Below are 17,103 nucleotides of genomic sequence, written 5' to 3' on the forward strand. Positions count from 1 at the left end.
AACCAAAATTAATGATAGTCTAATTCTGTCCAATAGAAACATACTACAAATCACATGTCACCTAAAATTTTTAATAACTGTGTTTTAAAAAGTGAAAAGAAACATGAAATTAAGTTCAATAATTTTATTAACTTACTAAGTATATTCTTATTCAATCCAATATATACAAAATAAAACAATGTCTGCATGTGATCAATATAAAAATACCGATGAGAAATTTCCCATTTTTTTTGTTGCTCGGTATGAAAAACAAGTGTGTGCTTTATCTTATATTCCATCTCAATTCAGACTAGTTGCAGTTCAAATGCTCAACAGCCATAGTTGACTGATGGTTACTGGATTGGACAGCAGAGCTCTAGTAAGTGATGTATACCACAAAAAAGGTTTATTGACATGGTCCCTAGCAAAGGAGATGAAAATGTTGAAATACATGGGAAAGTTGCCAACAAAGTTTTTGGGAAGAATTGTATTATCAAAATAAATTACATGACTCTTTGAAATGCAAATTGACCCTTTGGACCTTCTGTGGCATTCTGAGAACAATCTGAGAACTGTAATTACTGTATTCTCTTGTAATATTGGAGGTGTTTGTTGCCATAGCAAAAGCTAACTAATGCAAGGAATATTAAAAATATTTTTTATATCAGTAGGAGAAGGCAATGGCAACCCACTCCAGTACTCTTGCCTGGAGAATCCCATGGACAGAGGAGCCTGGTAGGCTGCAGACCATGGGGTCGTGAAGAGTCGGACACGACTGAGCGACTTCACTTTCACGCATTGGAGAAGGAAATGGCAACCCACTCCAGTGTCCTTGCCTGGAGAATCCCAGGAACGGGGGAGCCTGGTGGGCTGCCGTCTATGGAGTTGCACAGAGTCGGACATGAGTGAAGCGACTTGGCAGCAGCAGCAGACCTTTAATAAGATAGGTTGTTACTACTGCCAAATCATGCATAGCTATCCATCCCAATTTTGGTCTCTGCAACATTTATTGAAAAAGTGAAAGCTTATCTCACTAAATACCAAAGACTAACAGGAGCATTGGAAGAGCTGAAGGATTGTTATCAGAAAGACTTGGATCTGAATCTTAATTTTACCACTCTTTAAATGTGTAATATTTACACCAGATACTGTTAAACATAGCATAACATAAACTGAGTCTTGAAAAGCATTTATATAAAGGAGCTTGCTTTCTTTAATGTGGCCCCTGTATAAAGAAGTTTATGAAAGCTTACTGGAGACATGTGGCCTGGCCTATAGTCATTCCCAGCAGTCAAACATGAGAGTGAGGCACTTTGGACCACTCAGCTAAGGCAAAGCATCTGATGGCTGCAGCCACATAAGTGACCCAGTCAAGTCTAACAGAAGGCCTGTCCAGCTGAGCACATCTCAGGTTGCTCAATCCAGAGACCCACAGGCAAGTAAAACAGTTGTTTTAAGCCACTAGGTTTGGGGGTTAACATTTGTTAGAGTAACTAGGTTTGACTTGTGTATGTGTGTGCTCTGTCGCTCAGTAGTGTCTGATTCTTTGTGACCCCACGGATGTAACCCACCAGGCTCCTCTGTCCATTGAGGTTTTCCAGGCAAGAATACTGGAATGTGTTGCTATTTCCTACTCCAGGGGATCTTCCCAACCCGAAGATATAACTCACATCTTCCTACAACTCCTGCACTGGCAGATGAATTTTTAACATGGTGCTACCCAGGAAGCCAGGTACGATTTAAGGGGGATTTTTAACCCCCTTTGCCTGGCCTTGCCATATAACAACACTGAAATAAATATTATAGCCTTATTTTGTAGATAAGGGAACTGATCAAGGGCTTATGACTTAAGGAGGGTTATGTAACCCCCTTGATCAGTTGCCTTGTCTACAAAACAAGGCTAATAATATTTATTTCAGTGTTGTTATATGGCAAGGCCAGGCATATAGCAGGTTCTTTAAAAAAGCACTACGTTTTTCTCATTTTTCCTCTCTTTTTCTATTTTTTATTCCTCTGTGGCTTCTTCTCTCCTCCTCCCTTGATGTTGTAAAAACAATATTGCTGGAATCAATGTGTGGCCTATCAAGATGGTTCCTGCAGAAAGGCCAAATGATTACTCATTTGGCTAAGTCAGTACTAAACAAGTTGGTATAAAATTAGCTGCATCCCATTATAGACAGATTTGATAAAAAATCTCATTAAATGCAGGGGGAAAAGTGTATATCCCTGTAGAAGTACAAGTTTTCCTATAAATATTCCTGTAAAATATTCTCCTAAGTGATACATTTCTCAACTAGTCATGATGTTTCTCATCAGGAGAGTGAAATATGTATGTTTTTGTGTCTAGTCTTATTTCTATTCCAAAAAAAAAAAAAAACCTGTTTCTTTGGCAAAGCCTACAGACCAACAAGACATTCTTTATTCCTCTAGCTTAATCAAAATTTGTAATCAGTGAATAAGAACCATTTGCCTAAAAGAAGGAAAACTGGGTCTAAGATTTGAATGACTCATGCAGGAACTTTATGATTTGCTCTGTGCTTTATGAAGTAATTTCATAATCATATGTAATTATTTTAAATATTTTATAAACTACAGTGACTTTTTAATGAATTTCTAATTATTCAATACAGTTTCTAGAAAGATTTGCCGAATATGTAGTATATGTGTGATGAGTCATTTGTCATCCAAAAGCCTGTGAAGAAACCCTCATTCCTAAAAATAGGGTTCCCATAGATTCGATACCGGCTGTAATTTTTCACTTGAGACATTTCCTTTTATATCTCTGACTCCACTTTTGGTAAATCATGATACATAACTATATAAAACATCACATAATCTAAAGAAAGGGAGTAAAGGTGCCAACTGTACCACATCACACGCAGTACACTATGCACCAAAAAATTCAACTAGCCAGTGAATTCCAGGAGAGGGAGGATCAACTTTTCACTTTTCCTTGTGCTGTAATCCACTGTCTCCCACCCTACCCTTGAGCCCCCACTTCTTGGAAATTTATGAGATCTGGCATATACTGACAATAGCAAAAACTCAATTATTAACATTATCAGTACATTATTTTTGTTTAGTTTCTTGGGATAAAGCTTTTGCATTAGTACAAGAACTCATTCATTCTTGTGTGTCCGAAAGATAGGACTCTAACAATGTATCAACATTTCCTCTCAGAAACAAAATCAGGTTAGAAGCGACAGAAAGATCTCTTAGACTGGATGTCTTCTGAATATTCAGCTCTCCATTTACGTGGTCAAGTGTGGAAACATGAACTGATATAAGAATATAACATAAAATTCAAGTAGAAAGCTATATGGCTCGCAAATTGTTCCAGTCCTACAAATCTAAAGCATAACATTGCAAGATTGTTTTCATTTTTGATGCACTCTTGTAAGCATCTGGAAAAATCCACAAGATTGGGTTCATCTTAGGTTCTGATTACATATCCACATTTTACATCAACCAAAAATGTTCTAGTCCAATCTGATCAAATCAATATTTTAAAATACTTTATTAAAAAAGAAAAAAGAGAGAAAAACACCTAAAATTTGGGTTTTGTCCTCTTTGGCATAGTTCTTTCAAATACTTGTGATATTTTTGCAGGACTTGTTGGGTAACAGAGCACATGCTTCAGGTTTATTAAATTTATCCTAAAATGCTTGTTTCTGCCTGGGAAATATTTTTATGTCACAAGTCAGCCCATAGACAACACTGCTGTATCATAGATAGCTATGGGTAGAAGGATTTCAGAATGATCCAAATCTCTCTGATTCAAATCTCTCATTTAATAGATGGGAGCTGGCCCACAAGAAGTTAGTATTCTTTTGCCACATCCTCTCCAGCTGTTGGTGGGAATGCAAACTAGTACAGCCACTATGGAGAACAGTGTGGAGATTCCTTAAAAAAATGGAAATAGAACTGCCTTATGATCCAGCAATCCCACTGCTGGGCATACACACTGAGGAAACCAGAAGGGAAAGAGACACGTGTACCCCAATGTTCATCGCAGCACTGTTTATAATAGCCAGGACATGGAAGCAAGCTAGATGTCCATCAGCAGATGAATGGATAAGCAAGCTGTGGTACATATACACAATGGAGTATTACTCAGCCATTAAAAAGAATTCATTTGAATCAGTTCTAATGAGATGGATGAAACTGGAGCCTATTATACAGAGTGAAGTAAGCCAGAAAGAAAAACACCAATACAGTATACTAATGCATATATATGGAATTTAGAAAGATGATAGCAATAACCCTGTGTACAAGACAGCAAAAGAGACAGTAATGTATGGAACAGTCTTATGGACTCTGTGGGAGAGGGAGAGGGTGGGAAGATTTGGGAGAATGGCATTGAAACATGTAAAATATCATGTATGAAACGAGATGCCAGTCCAGGTTCAATGCACGATACTGGATGCTTGGGGCTAGTGCACTGGGACGACCCAGAGGGATGGTATGGGGAGGGAGGAGGGAGGAGGGTTCAGGATGGGGAGCACATGTATACCTGTGATGGATTCATTTTGATATTTGGCAAAACTAATACAATTATGTAAAGTTTAAAAATAAAATTAAATTAAAAAAAATACTTATTTCTAAAAAAAAAAAAAAGAAGAAGTTAGTATTCTTTCCACAAGGTCACACAACTTTTAGAAAAACAAAAAAGCAAAACACAAAACACTCACAGAATCTCTCTTGTTATAGTGATTCATTCAAAGGTAGGCACTTGACCAAAATTTGGCCAGTTAGAATAATTTTGCTAGCCACAGTGATTATTTCAGTAATACATCACTGAAACAAGAAACAAGTTGGTGTAATCAGAATAAATTCCAGTGCCCATATCAAATTCATAAGAGGTCTCTTTTATTTCTTATGCCGAACTTGAAAGACTGGTAGTTCTAGTGTTGGGGGCAGCCATGGAGACACTTCAAGCAAGCAAGCCACTTGAATGAAACTGGAGAGATTGCTTTTCCTCCCCAGTACTTACATATCTTCCTTAGTATCTCTCTCCTAGGATTTTAACTGTGTAAACTGTTGACCTGAATAGAGAGACTGCCACATATTTTTCCAGCAAAAACTGATTTATTCACAATCAACAGAATTGCAATTTGAGGTCTACAGCCATGGCAAGCCATATGCAAGTGCCCACACAGCAAGGGAAGGAGAATGCTTATATAGAGGGGAAAGGAGGTTGCCAGGGCTACAGTGAACACAGAATGCTTGGCTTTTCATTGGCTGAGTCCTTGCCAGGAAAGAAGAGCAGGCTTTCTTCTTCCTGTTGGGTTCTGCTGTTATCACAGGGCGTGAGAGCTCCCCCTTCTGGTCTCCTAACTCTATTTAATTCAGATTTCTGTTTATCACATTTTTACAAAGCCAATATATTTCTTCTATTTTTGATGTATGCATTTTTAATTAGCTTAAGTAAGTTTGAGCTGGGTTGTGTCCTTTCTATGAACTCAACATAATTTACTTGATTATTAAAACAATGTAAGACTTTTAAATCTTTCAGATACATTGATACTGTTAAAAAGAATGCTTTGTATTGAAGTCTTTCTTTGTATTTCAGGATTATCTTCCTAAGAGAGCTATACAGAGATTCTTAAAAATGAAATTCCTCAATATGAGAGAGCTTCTTTAAATATGGAATTAATGGGCCATGAATATTGACCCACTATTAAAATATCTTTCTGAATATAAAAATATTCAGAAAAATGAATATTTTAAGGACTTCTTATAACTATTTTCTCTTTACCTTCTAGACATGGTCAAGCTTTATTTCTTTTAAAACTATATGGGCAGATTTTCCTTATCTAAATTTTGTTAGACTTGAATAGTATCAATTTTAAAAATGCTGTTTTTAGTTCAAGGTAAAAGCTGGTACTTCATTTTCAAAAATGAAAGTTGATTTTTTAACTAGTCCTTTAAATTTCTTTAGGATGGCTGATGTGACAGTCATAGCAAACTCATTCAATTCTAAGCAGTTGCAGGTTGTCAAAGTCTCTAATTTGTCAGCCAAAATATAGTTAATCTAAAGAGAGGCAGAAGGAGTCTATTTGGGATGGTGTTGAGTAGGAAAGAGAGCAGTGAAAGCCACCAAAAAATAGGGCATTTCTTGGAAATCAAATTTTATTTTTAAAAGTTATTTTTTCCTACTTTGTATCACAACTGCGTGTATTTGTAATCTGAAAGTAAAGATTCAAATATTTCTTCTTATATGTTTAGTTCAAATTCAGTTCAGTTCAGTCACTTAGTTGTGTCCGACTCTTTGCGACCCCATGAATTGCAGCACTCCAGGCCTCCCTGTCCATCACCAACTCCCAGAGTTTACCCAAACTCATGTCCATTGAGTCGGTGATGCCATCCAGCCATCTCATCCTCTGTCATCCCCTTCTCCTCCTGCCGCCAATCCCCTCCAGCATCAGGGTCTTTTCCAATGAGTCAACTCTTCTCATGAGGTGGCCAGAGTACTTGAGTTTCAGCTTCAGCATCAGTCCTTCCAATTAATATTCAGGGTTGATTTCCTTTAGGGTGGACTGGTTGGATCTCCTTGCAGTCCAAGGGACTCTCAAGAGTCTTCTCCAACACCACAGTTCAAAAGCATCAATTCTTCAGCGCTCAGCTCTCTTCACAGTCCAACTCTCACATTCATACATGACCACTGGAAAAACCATAGCCTTGACTAGACAGAGCTTTGTTGGCAAAGTAATGTCTCTGCTTTTTAATATGCTATCTAGATTGGTCATAACTTTCCTTCCAAGGAATAAGCGTCTTTTAATTTCATGGCTGAAATCACCATCTGGAGTGATTTATTTATATTCAAAAACTGTAAGTGATTTAGTTTGAGAAGCTCAAGGAGAATGAGACTAGGTCACTAGTTATTTTGAAATACGAAATAATACAAACCACTCAAGAAACAACAGAAAGGTGTCTTCTGAAAACTTTAAAGTACTTCAGAGAACAAATATTGTAATTTAATATTCCTTTTATTTTGACCCAGTTTTATATCCTGATGAATCAAATGTGTTATATAATTAATAACAAATCCCAATGGGAGAGCAGCAGCCAAATTGTAGGGTTGTAACATTGTGTTGTCGGAGAAGGCGATGACACCCCACTCCAGTACTCTTGCCTGGAAAATCTCATGGGCAGAGGAGCCTGGTAGACTGCGTCCATGGGGTCGCTAAGAGTCAGACATGACTGAGTGACTTCACTTTCACTTTTCACTTTCATGCATTGGAGAAGGAAATGGCAACCCACTCCAGTGTTCTTGCCTGGAGAATCCCAGGGACGGGGGAGCCTGGTGGGCTGCCATCTATGGGGTTGCATAGAGTCGGACACGACTGAAGCAACTTAGCAGCAGCAGCAGCAGCAGCTACATATTATATACTTCATTCTACAGAATTAAATTATTTAACTATGGAAGAAAGAAACACTTTCCTAATCCTATGATCATAATTCTAGAAGAGAATTTTTCTTGGTGATGCAGTTGCTGTTGAAATGTTCTTTCTGTGACACTGTCACCATGGGTTTTTATCATGAACAGAAGGCATTTCCATCTATCTATAGGGAATAGAGCTTGTGCATCACCTGATCTAAGCTGGTGTTTTGTGACATTTGAATAGATTAGTAATACTCTGCATTTGGGAAGAAAAAATTCCATCTTTACTAAAATTTAATTTTAAAAATCTCATTTAAGAAAAGCTCAGAATGGTTATATTCTTTTTTTTTTTTCAAATGTACTGACTTATTGAGTAAGATCATTCTCTGATAACTCTGCAATGAATAATACTCATACTAATACCCTGATCATCTTCAAACAATAAGCATTGTCATGGTAACTACATATCATGGGAAAACAAACTGTGCAAATGAGCTTCTTCCATAGCTTTAATTATGCAAATAGAAAATTGAAAGAGTTCATTTTAAGGATTCAGTTTCCTATTTAAGTATTGACTGAAGTAAATGACTCAAGCACTTCTCCACATCTGACTGTTGATATGTTGAAGACGTTAATGTGATTATGTCTGTCTGGATTTGTGTTGACATTTAATACAGGAAACAATTTAAATTTCTGCTTAATGTTTTACTTTAAAGCCCAGTAGTGGAATCTGATTCAGTTGTTTTAATCAGTTATTCTGACTGCCATTTTCTGCATTCAGTGCATGTAATTTAGTGACTGCTATGAAGCAAACTACTGACTTTTTAGTTCTAATACAATCAGTTTGAGTAGTTGTACAGGAAAAATAAGGGCTAACATTACAGATTTATTTATTCCTTTAGTGTATATTTATAAGCACTTGCAATATGTACAAGGTGCTGTTAAGGGTACTCAAGTGAAAGTTAGATGTGTAATTCCCTTAACACTTGACTCAGTAGGAGACATAAGATAGAACAACTAAAATGCAGTGTGGTATGGGTTATGTGCATATCACTGTATAAGTGCTCATGATGAATGGAACATAAAGCCCTGTTACCAGCAGAGACCATGAAGATTGACTAAATGATTCAGAGTGGAGAGAAGTGGGAAATTAAGAAAGAAAAGACAGATTAAGGAAGCTGGTGATAGAGAGGCTCATTAAAAGGCATTATAAGTCCACTGGACTGACTTGGATAATTATGGATAATTACAAATCAATGAATGGAAGGTTTTTTTTTTTTTTTACTTCTTTTTCTTCTTCAAATGGAGATTTTCCTGTAGAGGCTTAGAAAACCAGAAAACCATAAATAGGATATCCCTAAAGAAATAATAAATGAGGGGTAGATCATGGCCAGCAAATTCAAGTAGATATCATAACCCTCTTTAAAATCAGACCACTGAGGAGTAATGTGGCAAATCTCACACACACACACACACACACAGATTCAGGATGAAAAGTGTTAGTTCTTCAGTCATGTCTGACTCTTTGTGACCCCATGGACTGTAGCTTGCCAGGCTCCTCTGTCCATGGAATTCTCCAGGCAAGAATACTGGAGTGGGTTGCCGTTCCATTCTCCAAGAATAGAAACAAAAGTGACATTGTTAAGGAATTGATTTTTAATCTGCTTGATCCGATGGGCGCTATGTTCAAGGCTTGTCTAATACGGATTGCAAAGGCAGCACTACAGAAGTAAGGGATGGTAGGAATGGAGGACTTAAGCACATGCTGAATGTTTCAACTTATAATTTCTCTTGAAAAAGAACAAAAATATTGAGAAAGCGGCTGCATTAGGGGTAATTCTGACAGCCAAGGAGAAAAATTTTATACAGGTAAATATGAGGTGCTTTTTAGTAGAAGAGAGTCATATTATATTGGATAAATATATAGCAAAGAAGAAATTACAGAACATTATTAGAAGATATTCTCATTTTCCTGAAAGTCCATTATGAAGGTAAAAGCATAAAAGGATAATTATGTTCTGTTAATCGCCTTCCAACTAAGTACAAGAAACACAGTATAGAAAGCTGTATTTGAATTTAACGAATTATTAAGCAGATGTTAGTTCATTAGAAAGAAAACCCTGTATATTAGGAATTTAAAATTGATATGCCTTTGGCAGTAAGTGCTTCCAGAGGTAGTAGATTTGCAGGTAAACTTGCACTGAAACACTAGAAGATTATTTTTTCACCAAATGTCAACCTTTATCTGATAAATATTAAGGGGAAAATATCCTTAAAGTAAAATAAAAATAAAATTAGGAAAGCAGTTGTAAAAGCAAACAAAAACAATAAGATCAAGCATTTTCACTGCTTCTAGCTCAGCCTCTAATGCCAATATTAAGCAAGTATTATTTCATCAAATTGTCAACATTTCAGAGAGATGGCATAGAATGATCAGTTTAATAGGTATCAGTTCAGTTTAGTCGCTCAGTCGTGTCCAACTCTTTGCGACCCCATGAATCACAGCACGCCAGGCCTCCCTGTCCATCACCAACTCCCAGAGTTCACTGAGACTCACATCCATCAAGTCAGTGATGCCATCCAGCCATCTCATCCTCTGTCGTCCCCTTCTCCTCCTGCCCCAATCCCTCCCAGCATCAGAGTCTTTTCCAATGAGTCAACTCTTTGCATGAGGTGGCCAAAGTACTGGAGTTTCAGCTTTAGCATCATTCCTTCCAAAGAAATCCCAGGGCTGATCTCCTTCAGAATGGACTGGTTGGATCTCCTTGCAGTCCAAGGGACTCTCAAGAGTCTTCTCCAACACCACACTTCAAAAGCATCAATTCTTCAGCGCTCAGCTTTCTTCACAGTCCAACTCTCACATCCATACATGACCACAGGAAAAACCGTAGCCTTGACTAGACGGACGTTTGTTGGCAAAGTAATGTCTCTGCTTTTGAATATGCTATCTAGGTTGGTCATAACTTTTCTTCTAAGGAGTAAGCGTCTTTTAATTTTATGGCTGCAGTTAAACCATCTGCAGTGATTTTGGAGCCCCCCAAAATAAAGTCTGACACTGTTTCCACTGTTTCCCCATCTACTTCCCATGAAGTGATGGGACCGGATGCCATGATCTTCATTTTCTGAATGTTGAGCTTCAAGCCAACTTTTTCACTCTCCACTTTGACTTTCAATAAGAGGCTTTTGAGTTCCTCTTCACTTTCTGCCATAAGGGTGGTGTCATCTGCATATCTGAGGTTCTTGATATTTCTCCCGGCAATCTTGATTCCAGCTTGTGTTTCTTCCAGTCCAGCGTTTCTCATGATAAGCCCTGAGATAAGAAGTGCTCATTCTGAAGTCAATTATGGACTAAAGAAATCAGAGGTTTTCATTAAGTATTGAATTTGGTGGGGGCTTATACACTTAAGTGTATATTTCCAATAAAATAGTAATTCCAATATCCAATAATGAATGGCTAAGTATAACTTTATAAATCTTATCAAAGTCATTTATGCTACTCAAGAACCAGGAGAGACCCTAGTACCTTCTTTTTTAAAATATGATCTGTAGAATGGTAGCAATGACATTTCCTGGGAGCTATTAGAACTGGAAAGATCCCAGGCACGCTGAATCAGAATCTGCATTCTAAGAAGTTCCTAGATGACCCCTTCCAGTTATGACATCCACTTTCCTTTCTTTCTGCCTAAAAATTTCTATATGATATAGGTTTCCCCCACCATTGGCAGATTTTTCCTTGTAGTTTTTGAATGAGCTCCTTGGTAAGAATGTGTGATTGTTTTGAGTTACAATGAAATTTGGTGGCTTCCAGGGATGCTGTGTGAGTGGAACATAGATCTCTTAGCCTTCTGGAGTTCACTGATTCACTCTTTTGAGGTCAGATTTGGGGCTCTGTATACATGATGCCAACATAAATTGAAAAGTGAAAAAAATACAATGTAAATTTTCTTTGATATGGTGAATGATGTTAGGCAGTGTTATAGATTTCTTTTGTCTTCAACTTACTGGAGTTAGAATACGACTCAATGTCATGAGGAATAAGGTCACTGCTCTGGCAAGAAATATGATCTGTGTTATGACTCAGAACTCAGCAGAAGATGGTCTTCTCACTTTAATCCCTTTGCAGCTTTGAGCTGGCTATGCTGTCTGTATTGGTCAAGTATTACTGTGTAACAAATACAGCAAACCTAATTTATTAACTCCTGACTCAATGAGTAGACAATTTGGACTGGTCTCAGTTGAGTTACTCTGTTTATCTTGCCTGGATTCACTGAAGTCACTGCAATTAGCTTATGAATCACATGAGAGTTGATTGATCCTGGGTGACCTTTTCCATATCTGGTTTTTTGCTAGGGTTGATAAACTATAGGTCTTCAGAAGGCTAACCCAGCCTTTTTCACATAGAAACTGAGTTCCAAAAACAGTAAGTTCCAATTTTTTTTAAACTTTTACTTTTTAAGCACTTTTTAAGTTTTAATTTGCATCATTCTTGCTAATATTCCATTAGCTAAAGCAAACCACATCGCTAAGTTCATACCAAGGGGTAAAGATATACATACACAGGTTCTATCACTTGATATGCTCAGATGCTCAGTTTCTATCCAACTCTTTACAACCCCATGGACTGTAGCCTGCCAGGCTCCTCTGTCCATGGATTCTGCTGGCAAGAATACTGGAGTGAAGTGCCATTTCCTCCTCCAGGGGATCTTCCCGACCCAGGGATCAAACCTGTGCCTCTTCTATCTTGTCTCCTGCATTGACAAGAGGATTATTTACCACTGGAGCCACCTGGGAAGCACCCTATCACTGGATAGATGGTGTAAAATGCCTTGGCCTTTTTTTTTTTTTCTCAACTTACCACCTCTCTATCCCAGAATAATGAAAAGGTTTTATGAATCTGTACCTCTTTCTTTGTAAGCATTTTTCTGTTATTAGATAATAACCTAATGGCAATGAAACTGTAGTATGTGTCAGACATGCCATAAGAACTCTAAAATGATGGAATATGACTTTGAACTTGATCAGCAAAGGGCACTTTGTTATCTATTCTGAAGGTCCACTTCCCTGCTTTTACTCTAGAAAATCTGTATTTGTGAGTGGATCTCTATTTTGTCTTGTTTATTTCACTTCTTTTGCATCAATAAAATCTGCACCTGTTTGTTCTGGCATTGAGAGCAGCTGTCTGCTCTGTAGCAGTATTTCCCACCTGGGTAGCTGAGCTGCTTCTCAGTGGCAGAGATCTTTGTCAGCATTGGTGGGAAATGAGCATCTTGGCTAATTTGGGTGCTTCCCTTTGGACTTGGTTAAACAGGAGAGAACAGGAAGTGTTTGACTCCCAGATCTGTACTATGAGAAGTTTCGTAAGACGCAAACAGTGAGTGAGAAAAGCATCAGAAAGAGGTGGGTGGTACATGATATAAAGTGGTATTAATAACTGATGTGAATTGTGAGGTAGAAGAATATATACCAAGGGACTTTTTGATTGTGTCACAGTAAACATGTGAGCAAACCTTCACAGTTTTTTTTTTTAATCGAGGTATAGTTCATTTCATATTAGTTTCAGGTGTACAGCAGACTGATTTAATATATTTACAGTTCATACTCCATTTAAAGTTACTAGCAAATGTTGACTATATTTTCTATGCTGTACAATTAGCTTGTTTATTTTACATATGTAGTAGTTTGTACCTCTTAATCCCCTCTCCTTATTTTGTCCCTCTCCTCAACCCCCAATGGTAATCACTAGTTTCTTCTCTATGTCTGTGAGTCTATTTCTGTTTTGTTACATTCATTCATTTTTTAGGTTCCACATATAAATGATAACATACAGAACTTGTCACTCTCCATCTGACTTATTTCACCTAGAAAGCACTATGCCTTCCAGATCATCCATATTATTAAAGCCTTTATAGTTTTACATGATGCAAAAACACCTGGAATATGTGAATAAATTAAGATATAATTTTCTTGTGTTGGACTCTGTTCATACCTGAAATATATACATAATATATATTAATATATATTCTATACATGTATCATATGTGTATATATATATATATTTGGCAGTGGTGCTTGTTTTCTTAGTTTTATCCATGTCATTGCATGTATCAGTAGTTTGTCCCTTGTCGTTGCTGAGTATACTCTGTTGTATGAATACCCCCAGAGTTTGTTATTCCATTTACTTACTGATTGATATTTGAAATGTTTCTAGTTCTTGACTACCATAAATAAAATTTCTATGAATAATTTTATATGACTCTTGGTGTGGAAAAAAGTTTTAATTTATCTCAAGTTAAGTAGGAGTAGGATTGCTGTGTTATATGGGAAATGTATGATTAATTTTACAAGAAAGTGACTTTCTATATTCCAAAGTGATTGTACTATTTTTCACCTTTCTAGTCATCTGTGAGAGTCCCACTTGCTTGATATCATTGCTAACATTTGGTATTGCTAGCCTTTTTAATACTAGTCATTTTAGCAAGTAAGATTTAATATCTCACTGGTTTTAATATTAATTTTCCTGGTCATTAACTTTACTGAGGCTCTTTTAATGTAATTAATGGTCATTTTATATCTTTTCAAATATTTTGTGAATTTTTTGTTGGGTTGTCTTTCTTCATATTATTAAGTTGTGAGGGTTCTTTATATATTTGCATACAAACACTTTACCACTTGTATGTAAATATATGTATATATTTTATATTTGCATATTTGTGGAAAATCCTGTCTTCCAATCTATGGCTTGCCTTTTCTTTCTTCTCAATGATGTCATTTAAGAGCAGAAATTATGAACTTTAGTGGAGTTTCATTTATTCTTACTTTTTAATACTGTGTTTTATGTCTTTTCTATGAAAACTTTGTCTAACACAAGGTTAAAAAGATGTTCTCATGTCCTGGCTATTATAAACAGTGCTGCGATGAACATTGGGGTACACGTGTCTCTTTCCCTTCTGGTTTCCTCAGTGTGTATGCCCAGCAGTGGGATTGCTGGATCATAAGGCAGTTCTATTTCCAGTTTTTTAAGGAATCTCCACACTGTTCTCCATAGTGGCTGCACTAGTTTGCATTCCCACCAACAGTGTAAGAGGGTTCCCTTTTCTCCACACCCTCTCCAGCATTTATTATTTGTAGACTTTTGGATCGCAGCCATTCTGACTGGTGTGAAATGGTACCTCATAGTGGTTTTGATTTGCATTTCTCTGATAATGAGTGATGTTGAGCATCCTCTCATGTGTTTGTTAGCCATCTGTATGTCTTCTTTGGAGAAATGTCTATTTAGATCTTTGGCCCATTTTTTGATTGGGTCATTTATTTTTCTGGAGTTGAGCTGTAGGAGTTGCTTGTATATTTTTGAGATTAGTTGTTTGTCGGTTGCTTCATTTGCTATTATTTTCTCCCATTCTGAAAGCTGTCTTTTCACCTTGCTAATAGTTTCCTTTGATGTGCAGAAGCTTTTAAGTTTAATTAGGTCCCATTTGTTTATTTTTGCTTTTATTTCCAATATTCTGGGAGGTGGGTCATAGAGGATCCTGCTGTGATGTATGTCGGAGAGTGTTTTGCCTATGTTCTCCTCTAGGAGTTTTATAGTTTCTGGTCTTACGTTCACAGCCTCTCCAGTATTTATTGTTTATAGACTTTTTGTTATGGCCATTCTGACGGGTGTGAGTTGATACCTCACTGTAGTTCTGACTTGCATTTCTCTGATTATGAGTGATGTTGAGCAGCTTTTCATGTACTTGTTGGCCATCTGTATGTCTTCTTAGGAGAAATATCTGCTTAGGTCTTCTTCCCATTTTTTAATTGGGTTGTTCTGTTTTTATATTGAAGTTCATGAGTTGTCTGTATATGTTAGAGATTAATCCCTTGTCAGCTGCATTATTTGCAAATATTTTCTCAAGTTACAGATCCAGCTTCTGCAGGTGGTTATGGCATCAATGTTAAGTGCTCACTTTTCAGAAATAAGTGAACTTGTTTGTTTAAGAAGTTGGGGGGAGGGGTTCCAGTCTATTGTGAAATAGAGGAAAAAACCCAATGGTCTACAAATGTCCTCATCCTCTGACGTGGGTTAAAAACAAATTCTCTAACAAAATGGTACATTATTTCTTTCAATAAACATTTTCTAATTCATGTAAAAAAATAAAAAAAAAAAAAAAAAGATGTTCTCCTATGTTCTCTTTAAAAGATTTATAAATTTAACATTTATGTTTAATTCTACATTACTTTTCAAATTTATTTCTATGAAAATGTGATTCAAGAGTCAAAGTTCTTTCTGTTTTTCATACAGATATTTTTGACAGCACTATTTATTGAAACGACTATACTTTCAGCATTGAAATTTGTTGGCACATTTGTCAAAAAGTATATAATCACCTACATATGATTTCTGCCTAGATTCTGGATCTAAGTTCCACTGATCTAACTTTATACCTATGAAACACTGTTTTGATAACTGTAGCTTTAAAATCAGATAGTTTAAGGACTTCATTTTTCTTTTCTTTTCCAGAATTGTGTTGGCTATTGTGAAGTCCTTGAGTGACCTTGTTAAATTTGCTTATAGAATCCAGAAGTTTGTTTTTTTTTTAGATTCCTCAGAGTTCTCTGCAGTCCTGTCATCTGTCAATAGATTTGCCTATGTCTTTCTGTCCTGCATGTTTCTTTAGTATTTTCTCTTTATCATATCTCTAGTGTAATATTAAATTAAAATGGTGACAGTGGGCATGTTTGCCTTGCTCCTGTTTTGGAAGGAAAGCTTTCAGACTTTAACCATTAAGTATATTATTAGCTGTAGTTTTTTCTCTTCAAAAGCTTTTTATCAAATTGAACAAATGTCTTTCAATTTTGAGTTTCCTGAAACTTTTTATCATGACATGGTGTTGAATTTAAGATTACTTTAATGTTTTCTTTAGATCTGTTATAGGAGTTTATTACATTGATTGACTTAAAATGTGGAACCAACCTTGCTTTACTGAGATCAGTTGCACTAAGTAATGGTATGTAATCCTTTTATATACTGCTGAATTCAGTGTTTTATATACTGCTAAATTCAATACTCTCCTGGATTCAATTTGTTAACATTTTGCAGAGAAATCAAGTTGCCAACATTAATATTAGTTTTTAAACTATTATATGTTCTATGAGTTTCTCTTCGTGTAGTATCTTTCTCAGGTTTTATGTTCAGGTTATACTGGCCTTATGAAATGAGATGGAAATGTTCCTTCTGCTGCTGATTTATAAAGGAATTGTATGAAATTAATGTTTGTTTTCACTTACTATTTATTTAAAGTTATCAGTAAAATCATTTGGATCTGGAATTTAGAGTGTTTTATTTTGCATTAATTTCTTTTAAAACAGATTTAGGGCTATTTGGAATTCACTTTTCTCCTGATATCGTTTGATAAATTAATGCCTTTGACCTATTTATCTAGGTTATTAAACATATTAGCACAGAGACTTCCCTGGTAGTCCAGTTGTTAAGATTCCATACTCCAACGCAGGGGGCACCGATTCAGACCCTGCCTGGGGAGCAAAGGTTACATATGCCTTGTGGCCAAAAAACCAAAACATAAAACAGGAGCAATATTGTAACAAATTCATTAAAAACTTTAAAATGCTAATAAATAAATAAACCTTAAAAAAGGATCTACATATATTAGTATAAAGTTGTTCCAAATATTATCTTGTAAACCTTTCAGTGTTTTTGTATGGTCTGCATTCATATCCCTCTTTCATTACTAATATTATTG

General features: G+C 36.3%; 1 long non-coding RNA gene across 4 annotated transcripts in view; it reads left to right on the top strand.

Annotated features, from left to right (window-relative positions):
* The window catches only part of LOC133226911 (uncharacterized), a 76,242-nt gene that overhangs the window by 14,815 nt on the left and 44,324 nt on the right, over positions 1-17,103 (top strand). For 2 of the 4 annotated variants that reach the window (XR_009729658.1, XR_009729660.1), the window contains exon 2: positions 11,714-11,783. The exons of 1 other annotated variant lie outside the window; for it this stretch is intronic. This is a non-coding gene — a long non-coding RNA (uncharacterized LOC133226911). Of the gene's footprint in view, positions 1-4,947; positions 5,407-11,713; positions 11,784-17,103 lie in introns of those variants that run through there. One more of the 4 variants, XR_009729659.1, reaches the window with a different exon arrangement.

The sequence above is a fragment of the Bos javanicus genome, chromosome 15 (genome assembly GCF_032452875.1).
Source record: "Bos javanicus breed banteng chromosome 15, ARS-OSU_banteng_1.0, whole genome shotgun sequence".
Lineage (NCBI taxonomy): Eukaryota > Metazoa > Chordata > Mammalia > Artiodactyla > Bovidae > Bos > Bos javanicus.